Source organism: Trichomycterus rosablanca, chromosome 4 (assembly GCF_030014385.1).
Source record: "Trichomycterus rosablanca isolate fTriRos1 chromosome 4, fTriRos1.hap1, whole genome shotgun sequence".
NCBI lineage: Eukaryota > Metazoa > Chordata > Actinopteri > Siluriformes > Trichomycteridae > Trichomycterus > Trichomycterus rosablanca.
In genome coordinates, this window is record NC_085991.1 from 19037957 (window position 1) to 19054584 (window position 16628).

Below are 16628 nucleotides of genomic sequence, written 5' to 3' on the forward strand. Positions count from 1 at the left end.
CCTTCTACATTCTACCATCTACATTCTACCTTCAACATTCTACCTTCAACATTCCACCTTTAACATTCTACCTTCAACAATCTACCTTTAAAATTCCACCTTCAACATTCTACCTTCAACATTCTACCATCTACATTCTACCTTCAACATTCTACCATCTACATTCTACCTTCAACATTCTACCTTCTACATTCTACCTTCAACATTCTACCTTCAACATTCTACCTTCAACATTCTACCTTCAACATTCTACCTTCTACATTCTACTTTCAACATTCTACCATCTACATTCTACCTTTAACATACACCTTCTACATTCTACCTTCTACATTCTATCATCTACATTCTACCTTCAACATTCTACCTTCTAGATTCTACCTTCAACATTCTACCTTCTACATTCTACCTACAACATTCTACCTTCTACATTCTTCCTTCAACATTCTACCATCTACATTCTACCTTCAACATTCTACCTTCTACATTCTACCTTCAACATTCTACCTTCTACATTCTACCATCTACATTCTACCTTCAACATTCTACCTTCTACATTCTACCTTCAACATTCTACCATCTACATTCTACCTTTTACATTCTACCATCTACATTCTACCTTTTACATTCTACCATCTACATTTTACCTTCAAAATTCTACCTTCAAGATTCTACCATCTACATTCTACCTTCAACATTCTACCATCTACATTCTACCATCTACATTCTACCTTCAACATTCTACCTTCTACATTCTACCTTCGACATTCTACCTTCAACATTCTACCTTCTACATTCTACTTTCAACATTCTACCATCTACATTCTACCTTTAACATACTACCTTCTACATTCTACCTTCTACATTCTATCATCTACAATCTACCTTCAACATTCTACCTTCTAGATTCTACCTTCAACATTCTACCTTCTACATTCTACCTACAACATTCTACCTTCTACATTCTTCCTTCAACATTCTACCATCTACATTCTACCTTCAACATTCTACCTTCTACATTCTACCTTCAACATTCTACCATATACATTCTACCATATACATTCTACCATCTACATTCTACCTTCTACATTCTACCATCTACATTCTACCTTCAACATTCTACCTTCAACATTCTACCTTCAAAATTCTACCATCTACATTCTACCTTCAAAATTCTACCTTCAACATTCTACCATCTACATTCTACCTTCTACATTCTACCATCTACATTCTACCTTCAAAATTCTACCTTCAAAATTCTACTATCTACATTATACCATCTACATTCTACCTTCAATATTCTACCTTCAACATTCTACGTTTAAAATTCCACCTTCAACATTCTACCATCTACATTCTACCTTCAACATTTTACCTTCAACATTCTACCTTCAACATTCCACCTTTAACATTCTACCTTCAACATTCTACCTTTAAAATTCCACCTTCAACATTCTACCTTCAACATTCTACCTTCAATATTCTACCTTCAACATTCTACGTTTAAAATTCCACCTTCAACATTCTACCTTCAACATTTTACCTTCAACATTCTACCTTCAACATTCTACCTTTAACTTTCTACCTTAAACATTCTACCTTCAACATTCTACCTTCAACATTCTACCTTTAATATTCTATCATCTACATTCTACCTTTAACATTCTACTTACAACATTCTACTTTCAACATTCTACCATCTACATTCTACCTTCAACATTCTACCTTCTACATTCTACCTTCAACATTCTACCTTCAACATTCTACCTTCCACATTCTACCTTCTACATTCTACCTTCCACATTCTACCATCTACATTCTACCTTCAACATTCTACCTTCAAAATTCTACCATCTACATTCTACCTTCAACATTCTACCTTCAACATTCTACCATCTACATTATACCTTCTACATTCTACCATCTACATTCTACCTTCAACATTCTACCTTCAAAATTCTACTATCTACATTATACCATCTACATTCTACCTTCAACATTCTACCTTCATTATTCTACCTTCAACATTCTACGTTTAAAATTCCACCTTCAACATTCTACCATCTACATTCTACCTTCAACATTCTACTTTCAACATTCCACCTTTAACATTCTACCTTCAACATTCTACCTTTAAAATTCCACCTTCAACATTCTACCTTTAACATTCTACCTTCAACATTCTACCTTCAACATTCTACCTTTAACATTCTACCTTCAACATTCTACCTTCAACATTCTACCATCTAAATTCTACCTTTAACATTCTACCTTCAACATTCTACCTTTAACATTCTACCTTCTACATTCTACCATCTACATTCTACCTTCAACATTCTACCTTCTACATTCTACCTTCAACATTCTACCATCTACATTCTATCTTTTACATTCTACCATCTACATTCTACCTTTTACATTCTACCATCTACATTTTACCTTCAAAATTCTACCTTCAAGATTCTACCATCTACATTCTACCTTCAACATTCTACCATCTACATTCTACCATCTACATTCTACCTTCAACATTCTACCTTCTACATTCTACCTTCAACATTCTACCTTCAACATTCTACCTTCAACATTCTACCATCTACATTCTACCTTTTACATTCTACCATCTACATTCTACCTTTAACATTCTACCTTCAAAATTCTACCATCTACATTTTACCTTCAACATTCTACCTTCAACATTCTACCTTCAACATTCTACCTTCTACATTCTACCTTCAACATTCTACCTTCAAAATTCTGCTATCTACATTATACCATCTACATTCTACCTTCAACATTCTACCTTCAATATTCTACCTTCAACATTCTACGTTTAAAATTCCACCTTCAACATTCTACCATCTACATTCTACCTTCAACATTTTACCTTCAACATTCTACCTTTAACATTCCACCTTTAACATTCTACCTTCAACATTCTACTTTTAAAATTACACCTTCAACATTCTACCTTTAACATTCTACCTGTAACATTCTACCTTCAACATTCTACCTTCAACATTCTACCTTTAACATTCTACCTTCAACATTCTACCTTCAACATTCTACCATCTACATTCTACCACCTACATTCTACCTTCAACATTCTACCTTCTACATTCTACCTTCTACATTCTACCATCTACATTCTACCTTTTACATTCTACCATCTACATTCTACCTTTTACATTCTACCATCTACATTTTACCTTCAACATTCTACCTTCAAAATTCTACCATCTACATTCTACCTTTAACATTCTACCTTCAACATTCTACCTTCTACTTTCTACCTTCAACATTCTACCTTCTACATTCTACCTTCTACATTCTACCATCTACATTCTACCTTCAACATTCTACCTTCAAAATTCTACCATCTACATTCTACCTTCAACATTCTACCTTCAACATTCCACCATCTACATTACACCTTCCACATTCTACCATCTACATTCTACCTTCAAAATTCTACCTTCAAAATTCTACTATCTACATTATACCATCTACATTCTACCTTCAATATTCTACCTTCAACATTCTACGTTTAAAATTCCACCTTCAACATTCTACCATCTACATTCTACCTTCAACATTTTACCTTCAACATTCTACCTTCAACATTCCACCTTTAACATTCTACCTTCAACATTCTACCTTTAAAATTCCACCTTCAACATTCTACCTTCAACATTCTACCTTCAATATTCTACCTTCAACATTCTACGTTTAAAATTCCACCTTCAACATTCTACCTTCAACATTTTACCTTCAACATTCTACCTTCAACATTCTACCTTTAACTTTCTACCTTAAACATTCTACCTTCAACATTTTACCTTCAACATTCTACCTTTAATATTCTATCATCTACATTCTACCTTCAACATTTTACCTTCAACATTCTACCATCTACATTCTACCTTCTACATTCTACCTTCAACATTATACCTTCAAAATTCTACCTTCTACATTCTACCTTCAACATTCTACCTTCAACATTCTACCTTCAACATTCTACCTTCTACATTCTACCTTCCACATTCTACCATCTACATTCTACCTTCTACATTCTACCTTTTACCTTCAACATTCTACCTTCTACATTCTACCTTCAACATTCTACCTTCTACATTCTACCTTCTACATTCTACCATCTACATTCTACCTTCAACATTCTACCATCTACATTCTACCTTCTACATTCTACCTTTGACATTCTACCTTCTACATTCTACCTTCAACATTCTACCTTCAACATTCTACCTTCCACATTCTACCTTCTACATTCTACCTTCCACATTCTACCATCTACATTCTACCTTCAACATTCTACCTTCAAAATTCTACCATCTACATTCTACCTTTAACATTCTACCTTCAACATTCTACCATCTACATTCTACCTTCAACATTCTACCTTCAAAATTCTACTATCTACATTCTACCATCTACATTCTACCTTCAACATTCTACCTTCAATATTCTACCTTCAACATTCTACGTTTAAAATTCCACCTTCAACATTCTACCATCTACATTCTACCTTCAACATTCTACCTTCAACATTCCACCTTTAACATTCTACCTTCAACATTCTACCTTTAAAATTCCACCTTCAACATTCTACCTTTAACATTCTACCTTCAACATTCTACCTTCAACATTCTACCTTTAACATTCTACCTTCAACATTCTACCTTCAACATTCTACCATCTACATTCTACCTTTAACATTCTACCTTCAACATTCTACCTTCAACATTCTACCTTCTACATTCTACCATCTACATTCTACCTTCAACATTCTACCTTCTACATTCTACCTTCAACATTCTACCATCTACATTCTACCTTTTACATTCTACCATCTACATTCTACCTTTTACATTCTACCATCTACATTTTACCTTCAAAATTCTACCTTCAAAATTCTACCATCTACATTCTACCTTCAACATTCTACCATCTACATTCTACCATCTACATTCTACCTTCAACATTCTACCTCTTACATTCTACCTTCAACATTCTACCTTCAACATTCTACCTTCAACATTCTACCATCTACATTCTACCTTTTACATTCTACCATCTACATTCTACCTTCAACATTCTACCTTCAAAATTCTACCATCTACATTCTACCTTCAACATTCTACCTTCAACATTCTACCTTTAACATTCTACCTTCAACGTTCTACCTTCAACGTTCTACCTTCAACATTCTACCCTTAACATTCTACCTTCAACATTCTACCTTCAGCATTCTACCATCTACATTCTACCTTCATCATTCTACCATCTACATTCTACCTTCAACATTCTACCTTCAACATTCCACCTTTAACATTCCACTTTCAACATTCTACCTTTAAAATTCTACCTTCAACATTCTACCATCTACATTCTACCTTCTACATTCTACCTTCAACATTCTACCTTCAAAATTCTACTATCTACATTATACTATCTACATTCTACCTTCAACATTCTACCTTCAATATTCTACCTTCAACATTTTACCTCCAACATTCTACCTTCAACATTCCACCTTTAACATTCTACCTTCAACATTCTACCTTTAAAATTACACCTTCAACATTCTACCTTTAACATTCTACCTGTAACATTCTACCTTCAACATTCTACCTTCAACATTCTACCTTTAACATTCTACCTTCAACATTCTACCTTCAACATTCTACCATCTACATTCTACCATCTACATTCTACCTTCAACATTCTACCTTCTACATTCTACCTTCAACATTCTACCATCTACATTCTACCTTTTACATTCTACCATCTACATTCTACCTTTTACATTCTACCATCTACATTTTACCTTCAACATTCTACCTTCAAAATTCTACCATCTACATTCTACCTTTAACATTCTACCATTTACATTCTACCATCTACATTCTACCTTCAACATTCTACCTTCAACATTCTACCATCTACATTCTACCATCTACATTCTACCTTCAACATTCTACCTTCTACATCCTACCTTTTACATTCTACCATCTACATTCTACCTTTTACATTCCACCATCTACATTTTACCTTCAACATTCTACCTTCAAAATTCTACCATCTACATTCTACCTTCAACATTCTACTATCTACATTCTACAATCTACATTCTACCATCTACATTCTACCTTCAAAATTCTACCTTCAACATTCTACCTTCAACATTCTACCTTCAACGTTCTACCTTCAACGTTCTACCCTTAACATTCTACCTTCAACATTCTACCTTCAGCATTCTACCATCTACATTCTACCTTCAACATTTTACCTTCAACATTCTACCATCTACCTTCAACATTCTACCTTTAACATTCTACCTTCAACATTCCACCTTTAACATTCTACCTTCAACATTCTACCTTTAAAATTCTACCTTTAACATTCTACCATCTACATTCTACCTCCTACATTCTACCTTCTACATTCTACCTTCAACATTCTACCTTCAACATTCTACCTTCAACATTCTACCTTCATTATTCTACATTCAACATTCTACCATCTACCTTCAACATTCTACCCTTAACATTCTACCTTCAACATTCTACCTTTAACTTTCTACCTTAAACATTCTACCTTCAAAATTCTACCTTTAACGTTCTACTTTCAACATTCTACCTTTAATATTCTATCATCTACATTCTACCTTTAACATTCTACTTACAACATTCTACTTTCAACATTCTACCATCTACATTCTACCTTCTACATTCTACCTTCAACATTCTACCTTCTACATTCTACCTTCAACATTCTACCTCCAACATTCTACCTTCTACATTCTACCTTTTACATTCTACCATCTACATTCTACCTTCAACGTTCTACCTTCAAAATTCTACCATCTACATTCTACCTTCAACATTCTATCTTCTACATTCTACCTTCAACATTCTACCTTCAACATTCTACCTTCTACATTCTACCTTTTACATTCTACCATCTACATTCTACCTTTAACATTCTACCTTTAACATTTTACCTTCTACATTCTACCTTTTACATTCTACCATCTACATTCTACCTTCAACATTCTATCTTCTACATTCTACCTTCAACATTCTACCTTCAACATTCTACCTTCTTCATTCTACCTTTTACATTCTACCATCTACATTCTACCTTTAACATTCTACCTTCAACATTCTACGTTTAAAATTCCACCTTCAACATTCTACCATCTACATTCTACCTTCAACATTTTACCTTCAACATTCTACCTTCAACATTCCACCTTTAACATTCTACCTTCAACATTCTACCTTTAAAATTCCACCTTCAACATTCTACCTTCAACATTCTACCTTCAATATTCTACCTTCAACATTCTACGTTTAAAATTCCACCTTCAACATTCTACCTTCAACATTTTACCTTCAACATTCTACCTTCAACATTCTACCTTTAACTTTCTACCTTAAACATTCTACCTTCAACATTCTACCTTCAACATTCTACCTTTAATATTCTATCATCTACATTCTACCTTTAACATTCTACTTACAACATTCTACTTTCAACATTCTACCATCTACATTCTACCTTCAACATTTTACCTTCTACATTCTACCTTCAACATTCTACCTTCAACATTCTACCTTCCACATTCTACCTTCTACATTCTACCTTCCACATTCTACCATCTACATTCTACCTTCAACATTCTACCTTCAACATTCCACCATCTACATTACACCTTCTACATTCTACCATCTACATTCTACCTTCAAAATTCTACCTTCAAAATTCTACTATCTACATTATACCATCTACATTCTACCTTCAATATTCTACCTTCAACATTCTACGTTTAAAATTCCACCTTCAACATTCTACCATCTACATTCTACCTTCAACATTTTACCTTCAACATTCTACCTTCAACATTCCACCTTTAACATTCTACCTTCAACATTCTACCTTTAAAATTCCACCTTCAACATTCTACCTTCAACATTCTACCTTCAATATTCTACCTTCAACATTCTACGTTTAAAATTCCACCTTCAACATTCTACCTTCAACATTTTACCTTCAACATTCTACCTTCAACATTCTACCTTTAACTTTCTACCTTAAACATTCTACCTTCAACATTTTACCTTCAACATTCTACCTTTAATATTCTATCATCTACATTCTACCTTCAACATTTTACCTTCAACATTCTACCATCTACATTCTACCTTCTACATTCTACCTTCAACATTATACCTTCAAAATTCTACCTTCTACATTCTACCTTCAACATTCTACCTTCAACATTCTACCTTCAACATTCTACCTTCTACATTCTACCTTCCACATTCTACCATCTACATTCTACCTTCTACATTCTACCTTTTACCTTCAACATTCTACCTTCTACATTCTACCTTCAACATTCTACCTTCTACATTCTACCTTCTACATTCTACCATCTACATTCTACCTTCAACATTCTACCATCTACATTCTACCTTCTACATTCTACCTTTGACATTCTACCTTCTACATTCTACCTTCAACATTCTACCTTCAACATTCTACCTTCCACATTCTACCTTCTACATTCTACCTTCCACATTCTACCATCTACATTCTACCTTCAACATTCTACCTTCAAAATTCTACCATCTACATTCTACCTTTAACATTCTACCTTCAACATTCTACCATCTACATTCTACCTTCAACATTCTACCTTCAAAATTCTACTATCTACATTCTACCATCTACATTCTACCTTCAACATTCTACCTTCAATATTCTACCTTCAACATTCTACGTTTAAAATTCCACCTTCAACATTCTACCATCTACATTCTACCTTCAACATTCTACCTTCAACATTCCACCTTTAACATTCTACCTTCAACATTCTACCTTTAAAATTCCACCTTCAACATTCTACCTTTAACATTCTACCTTCAACATTCTACCTTCAACATTCTACCTTTAACATTCTACCTTCAACATTCTACCTTCAACATTCTACCATCTACATTCTACCTTTAACATTCTACCTTCAACATTCTACCTTCAACATTCTACCTTCTACATTCTACCATCTACATTCTACCTTCAACATTCTACCTTCTACATTCTACCATCTACATTCTACCTTTAACATTCTACCTTCAACATTCTACCTTCAACATTCTACCTTCTACATTCTACCATCTACATTCTACCTTCAACATTCTACCTTCTACATTCTACCTTCAACATTCTACCATCTACATTCTACCTTTTACATTCTACCATCTACATTCTACCTTTTACATTCTACCATCTACATTTTACCTTCAAAATTCTACCTTCAAAATTCTACCATCTACATTCTACCTTCAACATTCTACCATCTACATTCTACCATCTACATTCTACCTTCAACATTCTACCTCTTACATTCTACCTTCAACATTCTACCTTCAACATTCTACCTTCAACATTCTACCATCTACATTCTACCTTTTACATTCTACCATCTACATTCTACCTTCAACATTCTACCTTCAAAATTCTACCATCTACATTCTACCTTCAACATTCTACCTTCAACATTCTACCTTTAACATTCTACCTTCAACGTTCTACCTTCAACGTTCTACCTTCAACATTCTACCCTTAACATTCTACCTTCAACATTCTACCTTCAGCATTCTACCATCTACAGTGTATCACAAAAGTGAGTACACCCCTCACATTTCTGCAGATATTTAAGTATATCTTTTCATGGGACAACACTGACAAAATGACACTTTGACACAATGAAAAGTAGTCTGTGTGCAGCTTATATAACAGTGTAAATTTATTCTTCCCTCAAAATAACTCAATATACAGCCATTAATGTCTAAACCACCGGCAACAAAAGTGAGTACACCCCTAAGAGACTACACCCCTCAATGTCCAAATTGAGCACTGCTTGTCCTTTTCCCTCCAAAATGTCATGTGATTTGTTAGTTTTACTAGGTCTCAGGTGTGCATAGGGAGCAGGTGTGTAGTACAGCTCTCACACTCTCTCATACTGGTCACTGAAAGTTCCAACATGACACCTCATGGCAAAGAACTCTCTGAGGATCTTAAAAGACGAATTGTTGCGCTACATGAAGATGGCCAAGGCTACAAGAAGATTGCCAACACCCTGAAACTGAGCTGCAGCACAGTGGCCAAGATCATCCAGCGTTTTAAAAGAGCAGGGTCCACTCAGAACAGACCTCGCGTTGGTCGTCCAAAGAAGCTGAGTGCACGTGCTCAGCGTCACATCCAACTGGTGTCTCTGAAAGATAGGCGCAGGAGTGCTGTCAGCATTGCTGCAGAGATTGAAAAGGTGGGGGGTCAGCCTGTCAGTGCTCAGACCATACGCCGCACACTACATCAAATTGGTCTGCATGGCTGTCACCCCAGAAGGAAGCCTCTTCTGAGGTCTCTACACAAGAAAGCCCGCAAACAGTTTGCTGAAGACATGTCAACAAAGGACATGGATTACTGGAACCATGTCCTATGGTCTGATGAGACCAAGATTAATTTGTTTGGTTCAGATGGTCTCAAGCATGTGTGGCGGCAATCAGGTGAGGAGTACAAAGATAAGTGTGTCATGCCTACAGTCAAGCATGGAGGTGGGAATGCCATGGTCTGGGGCTGCATGAGTGCAGCAGGTGTTGGGGAGTTACATTTCATTGAGGGACACATGAACTCCAATATGTACTGTGAAATACTGAAGCAGAGCATGATCCCCTCCCTCCGGAAACTAGGTCGCAGGGCAGTGTTCCAGCATGATAATGACCCCAAACACACCTCTAAGACGACCACTGCTTTATTGAAGAGGCTGAGGGTAAAGGTGATGGACTGGCCAAGCATGTCTCCAGACCTAAACCCAATAGAACATCTTTGGGGCATCCTCAAGCGGAAGGTGGAGGAGCACAAAGTCTCGAATATCCGCCAGCTCCGTGATGTCGTCATGGAGGAGTGGAAAAGCATTCCAGTGGCAACCTGTGAAGCTCTGGTAAACTCCATGCCCAGGAGAGTTAAGGCAGTTCTGGGAAATAATGGTGGCCACACAAAATATTGACACTTTAGGAACTTTCACTAAGGGGTGTACTCACTTTTGTTGCCGGTGGTTTAGACATTAATGGCTGTATATTGAGTTATTTTGAGGGAAGAATAAATTTACACTGTTATATAAGCTGCACACAGACTACTTTTCATTGTGTCAAAGTGTCATTTTGTCAGTGTTGTCCCATGAAAAGATATACTTAAATATCTGCAGAAATGTGAGGGGTGTACTCACTTTTGTGATACACTGTACATTCTACCTTCATCATTCTACCATCTACATTCTACCTTCAACATTCTACCTTCAACATTCCACCTTTAACATTCCACTTTCAACATTCTACCTTTAAAATTCTACCTTCAACATTCTACCATCTACATTCTACCTTCTACATTCTACCTTCAACATTCTACCTTCAAAATTCTACTATCTACATTATACTATCTACATTCTACCTTCAACATTCTACCTTCAATATTCTACCTTCAACATTTTACCTCCAACATTCTACCTTCAACATTCCACCTTTAACATTCTACCTTCAACATTCTACCTTTAAAATTACACCTTCAACATTCTACCTTTAACATTCTACCTGTAACATTCTACCTTCAACATTCTACCTTCAACATTCTACCTTTAACATTCTACCTTCAACATTCTACCTTCAACATTCTACCATCTACATTCTACCATCTACATTCTACCTTCAACATTCTACCTTCTACATTCTACCTTCAACATTCTACCATCTACATTCTACCTTTTACATTCTACCATCTACATTCTACCTTTTACATTCTACCATCTACATTTTACCTTCAACATTCTACCTTCAAAATTCTACCATCTACATTCTACCTTTAACATTCTACCATCTACATTCTACCATCTACATTCTACCTTCAACATTCTACCTTCAACATTCTACCATCTACATTCTACCATCTACATTCTACCTTCAACATTCTACCTTCTACATCCTACCTTTTACATTCTACCATCTACATTCTACCTTTTACATTCCACCATCTACATTTTACCTTCAACATTCTACCTTCAAAATTCTACCATCTACATTCTACCTTCAACATTCTACTATCTACATTCTACAATCTACATTCTACCATCTACATTCTACCTTCAAAATTCTACCTTCAACATTCTACCTTCAACATTCTACCTTCAACGTTCTACCTTCAACGTTCTACCCTTAACATTCTACCTTCAACATTCTACCTTCAGCATTCTACCATCTACATTCTACCTTCAACATTTTACCTTCAACATTCTACCATCTACCTTCAACATTCTACCTTTAACATTCTACCTTCAACATTCCACCTTTAACATTCTACCTTCAACATTCTACCTTTAAAATTCTACCTTTAACATTCTACCATCTACATTCTACCTCCTACATTCTACCTTCTACATTCTACCTTCAACATTCTACCTTCAACATTCTACCTTCAACATTCTACCTTCATTATTCTACATTCAACATTCTACCATCTACCTTCAACATTCTACCCTTAACATTCTACCTTCAACATTCTACCTTTAACTTTCTACCTTAAACATTCTACCTTCAAAATTCTACCTTTAACGTTCTACTTTCAACATTCTACCTTTAATATTCTATCATCTACATTCTACCTTTAACATTCTACTTACAACATTCTACTTTCAACATTCTACCATCTACATTCTACCTTCTACATTCTACCTTCAACATTCTACCTTCTACATTCTACCTTCAACATTCTACCTCCAACATTCTACCTTCTACATTCTACCTTTTACATTCTACCATCTACATTCTACCTTCAACGTTCTACCTTCAAAATTCTACCATCTACATTCTACCTTCAACATTCTATCTTCTACATTCTACCTTCAACATTCTACCTTCAACATTCTACCTTCTACATTCTACCTTTTACATTCTACCATCTACATTCTACCTTTAACATTCTACCTTTAACATTTTACCTTCTACATTCTACCTTTTACATTCTACCATCTACATTCTACCTTCAACATTCTATCTTCTACATTCTACCTTCAACATTCTACCTTCAACATTCTACCTTCTTCATTCTACCTTTTACATTCTACCATCTACATTCTACCTTTAACATTCTACCTTCAACATTCTACGTTTAAAATTCCACCTTCAACATTCTACCATCTACATTCTACCTTCAACATTTTACCTTCAACATTCTACCTTCAACATTCCACCTTTAACATTCTACCTTCAACATTCTACCTTTAAAATTCCACCTTCAACATTCTACCTTCAACATTCTACCTTCAATATTCTACCTTCAACATTCTACGTTTAAAATTCCACCTTCAACATTCTACCTTCAACATTTTACCTTCAACATTCTACCTTCAACATTCTACCTTTAACTTTCTACCTTAAACATTCTACCTTCAACATTCTACCTTCAACATTCTACCTTTAATATTCTATCATCTACATTCTACCTTTAACATTCTACTTACAACATTCTACTTTCAACATTCTACCATCTACATTCTACCTTCAACATTCTACCTTCTACATTCTACCTTCAACATTCTACCTTCAACATTCTACCTTCCACATTCTACCTTCTACATTCTACCTTCCACATTCTACCATCTACATTCTACCTTCAACATTCTACCTTCAAAATTCTACCATCTACATTCTACCTTCAACATTCTACCTTCAACATTCTACCATCTACATTATACCTTCTACATTCTACCATCTACATTCTACCTTCAACATTCTACCTTCAAAATTCTACTATCTACATTATACCATCTACATTCTACCTTCAACATTCTACCTTCATTATTCTACCTTCAACATTCTACGTTTAAAATTCCACCTTCAACATTCTACCATCTACATTCTACCTTCAACATTCTACTTTCAACATTCCACCTTTAACATTCTACCTTCAACATTCTACCTTTAAAATTCCACCTTCAACATTCTACCTTTAACATTCTACCTTCAACATTCTACCTTCAACATTCTACCTTTAACATTCTACCTTCAACATTCTACCTTCAACATTTTACCATCTAAATTCTACCTTTAACATTCTACCTTCAACATTCTACCTTTAACATTCTACCTTCTACATTCTAGCATCTACATTCTACCTTCAACATTCTACCTTCTACATTCTACCTTCAACATTCTACCATCTACATTCTATCTTTTACATTCTACCATCTACATTCTACCTTTTACATTCTACCATCTACATTTTACCTTCAAAATTCTACCTTCAAGATTCTACCATCTACATTCTACCTTCAACATTCTACCATCTACATTCTACCATCTACATTCTACCTTCAACATTCTACCTTCTACATTCTACCTTCAACATTCTACCTTCAACATTCTACCTTCAACATTCTACCATCTACATTCTACCTTTTACATTCTACCATCTACATTCTACCTTTAACATTCTACCTTCAAAATTCTACCATCTACATTTTACCTTCAACATTCTACCTTCAACATTCTACCTTCTACATTCTACCTTCAACATTCTACCTTCAAAATTCTACTATCTACATTATACCATCTACATTCTACCTTCAACATTCTACCTTCAATATTCTACCTTCAACATTCTACGTTTAAAATTCCACCTTCAACATTCTACCATCTACATTCTACCTTCAACATTTTACCTTCAACATTCTACCTTTAACATTCCACCTTTAACATTCTACCTTCAACATTCTACTTTTAAAATTACACCTTCAACATTCTACCTTTAACATTCTACCTGTAACATTCTACCTTCAACATTCTACCTTCAACATTCTACCTTTAACATTCTACCTTCAACATTCTACCTTCAACATTCTACCTTCAACATTCTACCATCTACATTCTACCATCTACATTCTACCTTCAACATTCTACCTTCTACATTCTACCTTCTACATTCTACCATCTACATTCTACCTTTTACATTCTACCATCTACATTCTACCTTTTACATTCTACCATCTACATTCTACCTTTAACATTCTACCTTCAACATTCTACCTTCTACATTCTACCTTCAACATTCTACCTTCTACATTCTACCTTCTACATTCTACCATCTACATTCTACCTTCAACATTCTACCTTCAAAATTCTACCATCTACATTCTACCTTCAACATTCTACCTTCAACATTCTACCATCTACATTATACCTTCTACATTCTACCATCTACATTCTACCTTCAAAATTCTACCTTCAAAATTCTACTATCTACATTATACCATCTACATTCTACCTTCAATATTCTACCTTCAACATTCTACGTTTAAAATTCCACCTTCAACATTCTACCATCTACATTCTACCTTCAACATTTTACCTTCAACATTCTACCTTCAACATTCCACCTTTAACATTCTACCTTCAACATTCTACCTTTAAAATTCCACCTTCAACATTCTACCTTCAACATTCTACCTTCAATATTCTACCTTCAACATTCTACGTTTAAAATTCCACCTTCAACATTCTACCTTCAACATTTTACCTTCAACATTCTACCTTCAACATTCTACCTTTAACTTTCTACCTTAAACATTCTACCTTCAACATTTTACCTTCAACATTCTACCTTTAATATTCTATCATCTACATTCTACCTTCATTATTTTACCTTCAACATTCTACCATCTACATTCTACCTTCTACATTCTACCTTCAACATTCTACCTTCAAAATTCTACCTTCTACATTCTACCTTCAACATTCTACCTTCAACATTCTACCTTCAACATTCTACCTTCTACATTCTACCTTCCACATTCTACCATCTACATTCTACCTTCTACATTCTACCTTTTACCTTCAACATTCTACCTTCTACATTCTACCTTCAACATTCTACCTTCTACATTCTACCTTCTACATTCTACCATCTACATTCTACCTTCAACATTCTACCATCTACATTCTACCTTCTACATTCTACCTTCGACATTCTACCTTCTACATTCTACCTTCAACATTCTACCTTCAACATTCTACCTTCCACATTCTACCTTCTACATTCTACCTTCCACATTCTACCATCTACATTCTACCTTCAACATTCTACCTTCAAAATTCTACCATCTACATTCTACCTTCAACATTCTACCTTCAACATTCTACCATCTACATTCTACCTTCAACATTCTACCTTCAAAATTCTACTATCTACATTCTACCATCTACATTCTACCTTCAACATTCTACCTTCAATATTCTACCTTCAACATTCTACGTTTAAAATTCCACCTTCAACATTCTACCATCTACATTCTACCTTCAACATTCTACCTTCAACATTCCACCTTTAACATTCTACCTTCAACATTCTACCTTTAAAATTCCACCTTCAACATTCTACCTTTAACATTCTACCTTCAACATTCTACCTTCAACATTCTACCTTTAACATTCTACCTTCAACATTCTACCTTCAACATTCTACCATCTACATTCTACCTTTAACATTCTACCTTCAAC